Source organism: Chaetura pelagica, unplaced genomic scaffold (genome assembly GCF_000747805.2).
Source record: "Chaetura pelagica isolate M959 unplaced genomic scaffold, ChaPel_1.0 scaffold388, whole genome shotgun sequence".
Classification (NCBI taxonomy): Eukaryota; Metazoa; Chordata; class Aves; order Apodiformes; family Apodidae; genus Chaetura; species Chaetura pelagica.
The window spans coordinates 570,109-580,440 of NW_009954111.1; positions in this window are offsets into that span (position 1 = coordinate 570,109).

Sequence of the window (10,332 nt, forward strand, 5' to 3'; positions counted from 1 at the left end):
CAGGAGGACACCCTTATCCTCTATTTCCTCGTGCAAACTAGGCTTCCTCTGGAATAACTGGATACAAGAACAGGGTAGAACTGTATTTGTGTAAGGAAGCCTGAATGGATAAGCAAGTCACACCTGGAAGATGTTTAGGGGCAGAGCCCCATTACAGGTGTGTGTTGCACATCAGCAGAGATGTCTTGCTTGGAGATACCTGCTCAGAGCTCTGTGCTGCTGGCCAGACTTGCTCTGGGCATCTCTGCATGCTCCTGATAATTCTGAAATGTGCTCATCATGGCCATCTACTTCTTCCCTCTTAGGGCCATTTCACAGCCATACATATCAATCTTGCCCCCACATAATTTTTTCTTGCCTATGTTCTCCTTGATCCTTTTTACATATCCACCCTGCTACCATAACTGTGTTTTTTCCTCCTTGCTATTTACTGCCTTCAGAAATTTGTAGAATGTTATTCTTTCCAGCTGAAATCACCACCAAGCCATATAAAATACATTCTTAATCTTTCTTGTGTAAAAAAATTCTCTCCAGCCCTTTCCTTTCTAACAACACTGTTTCCTGAATTCCCTCTTCCATGTGTGTCAGTCTGGCATTGATATACCAGAGCCAGAGATACAGTTTCACCTGTGCCTTATACAGCTGGAGCATCACCTCCCCAGAATATAATGTTCTTGCCTGTCTGTAGCCCCAAAATCATACTCTTTAGTGCCAATACAAGCCCACATCTAATTGGTTTCCCACTGCTATCTCTAGGGTGTTTTTTCATTTCTAGTGCTCTCTAAGTATCTCTCTCCTGCAGAACAGCTGAGTCTCTGATTATTTTTCCCCAGCTGTATGAGACTGCATTTTCCAAGCTGGATCTTTTCTGATACCATTATTCCCTACTTCTAACCTTTACCTTCCCTTCCACCAGTTCCACTCTTGTTCATTTTCTCAGCTCCTTGCAAAAGAGCATCCTCTGCTCATTTAAGGATATCCTGAGCAGAAAGCAAACGTAGCAACACACTGTGCCTTGAAGATGACAATTTTTTCCCTTTGTGAGATGCATCTTTAGCATCTATAGAGAAATGGTGAATTATTTTTTCTCTCCGTGCTTTCTCCTTGCTTCTGCCTGCCATGCTGGAGAGAAACAGAGGGCTAAAGCTGAGGGTACCTGTCTCACCCCTTGCTCCCCATGGCTGCCAACCCATCTGTGTGAAAGGAACAGAGCTGCCTCATGGAAGTTAATCCTCCTCCGCCTCCCAACTAGAGATGCTCCCTTGTGTCATCTGCATGGGGAAACAGATGATCTTGCCCCCCTTGTGCTGCTTGCAGTTTCTTACAGCTCACCAGGGAAGCAACTCCACAAAAATAAAACAAATCCCAGAAGCCTCTCTCCAGGACTTCTTCACTTTATCATTTCTTCTTCTGTTTATCACCCTCCTTGCCAGTCCCAAGCAGTGTAAAAGTGCTCACAGCCAAGAAGAACTCCTAAACTTGTTTTTGTGATTCAATTAATCAAAAGCTTCCCTTCATGAGATAGTTTATTTTCTGGCAATACTCACTGTTTCTATACAACCTGCCACAGGAGTCGTTGAGGGCACAGATGTTTTCTTCTTTCCTCTTGCCATCTAACTCCCACCAGCACTGATGGCCAGGCTGGATGTACCCATTTCAGGTGTCATTTGTATGTTTTCATTCTCTTGCTCTGTATGTTCCTTAGCCAGGGAGCAGAGATTTTTCTTAACAGCTGCTCTCAGGGTGGATCAGACAACATTGTATTAAGAACAACATAGATACAGACACAGACAAGAAATTCAGTTTAAATCCTTGAAGTACAACATTGAGTTCAAGCAACAGGTATTAAACTAAACTTTTTTTAAAAATCTTACACCATCCTAGTGTGGCAGTAGACAACCATCCCCATGCTACAGCTACGGGAACACCACACAGAAGCATGAGGCATGTCAAAGCTCCCCTTCAAGTTCTGCTGCCCCCAAAAGCTGCCTGTAGCATTTCTGAATTTTATCCAGAAAGATTAACAACAAAATTTTCTCCAGATTGTTATTTATTGTTAGTACTGACAGAGAGACTTTCACATCTGATTTGAAAGTATCCTCTAACCTGTGGTTTCTGTAGGACCAGTGGCAGATCTCTGTTTCCAAAACTAGCCCCACAGTGTTTGATCAGGTCATATGAGAGGGGATGGGAATGGCACTGGGGCCAAATGTGTCTTTGTGGGTGCTGCTGTCAGTGTTCCTGATGACCAAGAAGAGACTGCAGGTTCACTGCAGTGCTGGGAACAGCCCTTGTAAATGAAGGGATGAGGAAGAGATGGGGCAAAGCTCAGAGAAGTTGGGGGAAGGAAGGGGAAAGGCTGAAATAATAAAAAAATGTACTTGGGCAGCAAAATACCTTGCTACTGCACTATGGGCTCAGACCATGCAGCTCAACCTGTTTCTTCTTATGAATTTCAGGTATTCCTGGCTCCTTTTCCCATCCAATACACTGCAATGAAACAAGAGCTAAGAACATAAGATTCACTGAAGGGCTACAGGTCTGAAGAGAAACAGCCAACTACTTGTGCAGCCAAACATGATGGATGAACACATCAAGCATTAGGTCTTTGGAACTGCCTTTCCTGCTCCTGGGGAAGAGAATGTAAATTGCAAGCAAACCCCTCAGGTGTCAGGCATATGAGGATAACAAGTATGCTATTAATTTCCAAGAAAGTAAGACTGAATATCCTCTTTCTTATGATAGTAATGTGAAGCAAAATACATAGATCTATGTTTTGTATACATATTTATCCATACAACATATCAGACACTACTGTAATAATTTGCTTGTATAACTACAAAAAAGTGAGATGTAATATTCAAAAAGGGAAGGTTAATGAAATCTGCAAGTATCACTTGGAAAGTGGATGGAAAGAGAGAACAGTGGCCATTTATCTCTTTCTCCTGATAGCATGACGGAAAAGACTAACAGAAGGTAGAAGCAAAATCCATGAGGTCAGCTTCGATTGCTTATTTGTTACTGTATTATGTCTGATATGTCCAATGAAAATCAGTGCACCTTAACACCAGAGCTGGGCAGGAATAAAATATATGCCCTCTAAAAGGAGAAGAGAAAGAACAGTAGGAATTCAGATGGCAATTGTGACTCAGGGCAGGATTAATCTTACCAGATGTTGACATGTAAAGTGTGCACGTGTCCAAGAGAGGCACTTAAAAGGTACAACTCCTCTTATTCTGAAATCTGCACCTGAAACAGTGGATGGCTATTACCTTTTAAATATGCCTCTTTCTCCTTGCTGACAATAAAAAGAGTTCCCTTTGAATATGGTGGTCTATAGTGCAGATCTCTAAAGTTACTCAGAATGAATATAGACCCCATATAATTCAATAATGGCACATGGACGGAATTCACTCCTGGAATACTCAGGGCTGGTCAGGGTTGCACCAGCTTGTGATTAGCAGCAGCCAGTTATGGGGCAGGGGAAAGAGACCACAGGCATGAGGCTGGGAGCTGCTAACAATGGGAATTTAAGAATCAAGTGGGACACTTTCCAACACTATATCCATATTAGCCACAAGAAAGCTGAAGGAAGGGAAGAGACAATACTCATAAAAATGCTGTCTTTCAGCTGTGGGCTACAGCACATTTAAGCAGGCAATGTATCAATATCATTATTAAATCCTGAAAACTTCTCAGGACCTCTAAGATAGGAAGGACAATCCTTTGGATGCTGATATTACACACCCTTAATACTACCAAAAATCTTAAAGTGTTCTTATTCAAATCATGTTACCCTCTCCTCTAGAACATTGTGTGCAACTCTGATCACTCAGTCTCAAGAGGAACATAGCAGAACTAAGGATGGAAATATTCAAAGAGCAGTAAGGCTGGTGAGGATGAAAATATTTGGGCCGTGCACCTCTGCAGGGAAAGAAACAAGAAGAGACATGAAGAAAAATATAAGATAATGACCGAGATGGAGAAAAGGGATAGGGTCACTCTACCTACTTCAGTTCAGACAGTATGTCTAAGATAGATAACTTTTGGTGAGCCAGCTTGTGGAAGTGAAGACATGGACATCCCTTTCTTCTTCCTCTTCCTTCTTCCCAGACCCCCCCTTCCTTGGTTAGCTTTCCATTGGACTGGGGACCTAATCACCTGCCTGCACAGCTACCCAGGCTCAACTGCCAAGAGAAGAAAGGGGACTGAAATGTAGGTTGGGTTTGTGCAGCCCCCCCTAGCCCAGCAACAGCATATGTCAAGATTGGCTGAGTCCATTGTGACATCCCATCTCAGCTTTTCCAGAATGGAGATGGCATTTTTTTTTCTTCAGCCAATAAAAAAAATCCCTAAACTAATTGTTTTTCAAAAAAGACTCAGACTTGAGAACATCTACATCTTTCTCCTGGCAGACTTTGAAAAGCCAGAACCCCCTATTTGACTCCAAAAAGGGAAATATCCCACAGCAAAGCCAGTACTCCTTCAGCTTCAGGGAAGAGAACCCTCTACCACTGATGCTGTTCTGCAAGGCAAAGCTGTAAGCACTGAGGAAAGCAGTTGTATCAGTGTTGTTGGTTCATGTCTTTGCAAGTTCACAGGTTCCTCTGGTAGCTTCACAGAAGTTATAACTCTGTCTTCTTGGCTGTGGAAAAAGGCATTGTCTGATTCTTGTGACACACATGAACCTATCAAGGATGCAGCCATTGCAACTGGAAGTGACACTCCCACAATGGATGTGGAAAAAATTATAAGTAAAGCAGAACTGAACTGTGAAACTCATTGCTACCAGACATTGTTGAGATCTAGACCTTGGCTCAGTAAATCAAATCAGAAGATTTTTGTTTAAAGCAAATAATAAAATCATAAAATGGTTTGAGTTGGAAGGGACCTCAAAGACCATCTAGTTCCAACCCCCCTGCATGGGCAGGGACACGTTCCACTAGATCAGGTTGCTCAAAGCCACATCCAACCTGGCCTTGAATCTTTCTGGAATGTTATTTGATTTTTAAATACAGGACAGAACTGCCTAGGACATTGCACTGATTCAGCATGGCAGCTCTTGTACTTGTGTATGAGCTAACACTGCCAGCAAGACAATCCCTGGGTAGAAGTGCATCATCATTAGATCAGCAGGATAAAATAAATTTCAGGTTCCAAGAACACGTTTACTCAGCAATCTGTGTTCATATTGAAGAATACATAATCATCCCGGTATCTAGTAAATTACATCAGTCTTGTATCCAAGATATTGAGATTGAATAAAGCAAAATAATACAAAAGTTATTTTAAATTAAACATGTGATTAAAAATTAGGCAACCTTTTAAAAAGTCCTTATTTGTTCATTTGATAAGGAAAAATATTTCTAAACATTTCAGTTCATCTATCATAGATAGTAAATTATGCTTCCCCTCATTTCTGATTTCCTATTTGCTTTTCTTTTCTCTGCAATTTTATCTTATTATTCCCTTAAATCTGTGCAAATATGTTTGTTTTCCACTTTTTTTTTCAAGAATTTTTGCTATGTTAATCATCACATTTCCTCCCACCTGTGATTTCCCTTTTTCAGGAGATAAATCATTTTTCTTTATTTGTAATAGCTTATGATTAGTAATTTAGTTCTTCTGAGAAAAGTCTGTTACTTTCTATGAGAAAGCCATTTATTTTATGATCAGCAGTACCAAGGGCTAAAAATTATCCTGCTCGAAATACCTGAATTGCTCAATCCCACTCCCCACTGATTTTAATGTATTCCCTACCTGGGAAGAAAATTATGTGCTAATTTTGTGTGACATCCCATATGTGTTAACAAAGATTTCCTGAACAAGCATCCTTGGAGGTTGTTGTCATCTACTCTAGAGAACTAGGGAGCAGAAATTGAAGAACTGGAATAGTGATGTTTAAGCAGGACAGCAAAAAAATAAAAAGCAGAAGGCAACTCAGTCTGGATGGACATGCTAAGTAGTTACCCAATTCTCAGCAAGTGCATTGCCTTGTTTTTGGAGGAATAAAACCAAAAAATGTATAAAACTAAAGTGTGCTGAGTTCAGGGATCTCAGGAGAGGAAAAGTGAAATTACCACCTTGGAGATAATCCCAGTCCCATGAGTAAAATGGGAGAAGATTAGGACTTTTTCTTCTGCAAATGAACTTGTGGCTGTGCAGCTGAAAGTACCTGAAAGTTTTACATCATGTTGGATGTTCCACTGGCAAAGGAGCAACTACGGGTGATTCATTTAACTTTCACAAGCAGGGTAGGTCACCCAAGTTTGAGAGAGCAGCCACTGACCATGAAGTAAATGCCTCACTGACAGGCACCTGAGGAGTTTGCTCCTTTTTCTTGTACATGGTGACAATAAGTGAGGTATTAACAAATGCTAATTTATCAAAGGCAGAGCAAGAAGCAATGTCTGGAAGGTGTAACTGGACAACTTCAAATCAGAAATAAGCCACACCTTTTAACCACGAAAGTAATTAACCAAGAAATTAATGATACAGACTCCTGTGAAAGTTGTCGATTCCTCCTACCTTGATGTATTGAAGCCTTTTTGGCAAACATTCTTTATCTAAACATAAACTCTGCTGGGCTTGGTAGAGGGTACTGAACAAAGTGAAATTGCTTGTGATATATAGGACATCAGGCCAGAAGAGCTATTGATCCCTTGTGGCTCTCTGCTTTATAGATCAATTAACTAGAACTTGGGATTTATAGAGCAGGGAGCCAGAAGGAGCAACCGTGATTGAGCTTCTACAATCAATTCCCATGGACTCTATCACGTTCCTTTTGGAACTGTTAGCCAAAACCCCATTGTATGGACAGAACTTGCCACAAATCATGACAAGGAAAAGCCCTTTATAAATGAGGGTGAGAAGGCTGAGAGGGAAGAAACCACATTTGTTAGCTTTTAAATCTATAAATATTTAGGAAATTGTTTATTTGCTAGAATTTAGAGTATTTAGAGTCAATGGCAGTTGTCCTGATGGAAAACAGAGATCTTTGCAAAGACCTGCTGAGTAACAAAACAAATATGCTTGAACTTTGACAAATTTAAATCCACTTTCCATTTTCTGTTCCCTTTCTACCAAGGCCAAACAACATGATATTTGACATGTCTCATATTACCTTACAAAGCATTTTATTTGGAAAGCTTAACCTAATCAAATAAAAACATTCTCAGGTAGAGGAACAGCATAACTGACCTGTCAATTACCCTCAGTGTAAAATATATCCTCTTAAAATGTCCCAACATTTCCTTTAATGCCAACTCTCAGAATGAATTTACCTACAAATTTCAATTCTCCTGTAGTGCTTAAAATGTAGCAGACATAAAGAAAAAGCCCACAGGCCTGAGTGCCTGCAAAAAACCCTGACCAAACCTGGGCTTTAATATAGATTGAGATTATTAAACTGAAAGCAGACTCCAGGTCCCAAATATCTAGAGGTCTTGTATGAATATCATTACGTGTGTCATGTAATATTGCTATTTCATGGGCTTCAAAATGCTGTGAGTTCTCCATGCACACCCACCCCTAACAGTGCCAAGAGTAATGGCAGCACTACCACTTATCCTGTTTGGTTTCCAGAGTCTGTATTGTGCCCTGGACACTGTGAAAATAGGCACATAGCCCTCTTCTAGACAGCCAAGGAAAGTACATGGCAGGTTCCAGCAGAGTGGACAGTATGTTCAGTCTGGAAATAGAAGAAATAAAGAGAGACGGGGAACATGAGAAATAAAACCAACCTGTAGAAGTGGGAGAGCATCTAGGGATGAATGAAAAACATCTTCAGTTTGACTGAAAGATGAGTATTAATACTGAAGGATACTTCTCACTTCACAGTTGAAGGGAGCTACTCCCTTAGGGTTTCTCCATGTTATAACACTTGAGCTCCCATTGCTGTGGGCACAGAGCTATCAAGACCTGATTTCCTATGGACATGTCCAGCAATGAACAGCTCCAGCTGCCATCCCATATCTTTACCACTTTTCCCCCCCTCCATCAATGCTTGTTCTCTGTCATATCCCCAAAACTGCTGGGAAGTAAAGAAGCTGTACTTGGATAGCAGTAGGATGAACAGTGTGTAGAGGTGTAGAGCTCCCACTTTTCTGGAAAGGGGAGGTAGTAGAGGGGAATTAATCTGCCTTTCAATTCCATTCAGCCAACAAATTTCACAGAGTTTGTAGGCATCTTTAAGAGGTCAACACTTATAGCAGATCGGGGAAAAAATGTCACTGGGAAGGAAGCAGGGGAGGGGATAGAGGGAGGAGAATTACTGACAAATGAAGAGAGATGAGAGATAAGTGTCCATCAGCCCAACAGAACAACCCATTGCTCCTGAAAATTCCTCTCTGTGACAGAGCCTTTGCTACAACCCTCCTGATCCTAAAAAATAATAATAGAACAAAATAAAAAAATAATAGGATTGGTTTATCTCAAGCTCTCAGAGCTTTAATTCACCCATAACTGTTTAGCCCTGTAATAATATGGTGTTACTCTTGTTACCTACAGGCCTTCAGATTTGTATTGAGTTTTCTAGGCCTCAGGACTGAGCCTTGTTTCTTGACCTGAATGAAATTTTCTTGACTTGACTGCAGTTTTGTTTTCATCTGGTTTAGCTGACACAGCAATTTCTTTAATGGGCCAGGTGTCTCTGGCTAATTTGTTTTACTTGTGTTTGTCTTCTTATGGTACAATTATAGTTTTATATAGACAGAAGTAACAAGCACTTAGTCTGTGTAGAATGAGATATTTATGACTAACACAATGTAGCATAAAGAAATACAAGCCTGGCACAACAGCAGAGGCCTTGAGAAGAGGAAACACAGAACATGGTACAGAGGAGTACAGGCATGGAATGATAAGAGCTGGGGCACAGGCTGGCACTTGAGATCTCATAAGTATAAATAACTCACCCATGCTCAGTTAAAGAAAATGCAGACCTTAAGCTGGACAAGCCTGGTTTTACAAAGAAATACTATCTAACATAGAAAAATAGCACAAAATACAGAATATTTGGGTGTAATTTGGAGCTGCAGACCAATGAAGAATGAGCAAAGACATGACAAAGTGTTAGAAAACATAGAAACAGCCGCAGTGGATCCTAAAGGGAGGAAGAAGGAAAGATCAACAGAAACACCACATTTCTGCCAGCAAACAATTCCAGATGCTGATGATTTGTCTTAAGATGCCACACTCCTCAGCACCACTACCAGAATGAAATGACCACCCCTAGGTAGTGGAAGAATGAGCACAACAACAGGAAATGGTGTAGAAACTAAAAAGTGTGAGCATAGCTATTGTAACCAACTTCTTTTTTTTTCCTGTAACAGTTAAATCTAGTCTAATAATTATTAGATCCTTACAATTTGAGCTATCCCAACAAGGTCTTTACACACATATGGGTGCTTACTCTTTGCCCATAAACAAGACTTTTAGTGTAATGACCCAAATAGCGGCTCCTGCTCTCCAGGCTCTTCCTTTGAAAGAAAAGAGATATTAGGAATCCTCGTCCTCTATTGTACAGGCACGTTGAGGCTAAAGGACTGAGCCTTCATGATAGGTGGAGGTTGTCTCAGGTATCCTACTGTCTAAAGAGTAGATTCAAAACTGTCTAGATTAATGACATCAATTATTTCAACATTAATACTCAGTAACAAATGGCTTCTGCCTACAGATTATGATTTCTCAGCTTAGGGATTTATACCTAAAGGAAAGGTTCCTTCACACACAGGATTTTGACTGGGAAGGACTAATGGAACATCCTTGTAAGAAGCAAAGTTATTTATCATCTCACATTCTCATGTCTGATACTTGCTGTTCTTTCAAGCATCCACAGACTCAAGCCTGAACACTAGTCCCAAGCACCACAGATATAGGGATAAAAGTCTCACTTCATTGCCTCCACTCTAAAGCCACCAGGATTTTCATATATTCAATGTAGCACTAGAAACTAATAAAGACAGAAATCAACTTTATGATTAGAGGTACTGACTAATTGCCTTGCTACAAACTCAGAATAGTCCATTCTAGGGTCAATATGAAAGTTATTACATAAGTCAAAATATAAATAATTAACATCTGCACATTGACATTATGTATCCCTTCATTTTAGGAGGTTGAGATGAAGGTTAAAAATACATATTTTAAAAAAAATATTCCCTCTACTGAACCAGCCCCAAAATCTAGCACTTTCATAGATGTTACAACCCATACCCTCCTGTTGCTAAAATAGACAGAAATAACAGTGGTCCTGTTTTCCCAATTTTTTTTTACATTGGGTAGTTTCTAAATCCTGTCCTCTTCCTTCATTGCAATAAAGAAAATAATTGCTGT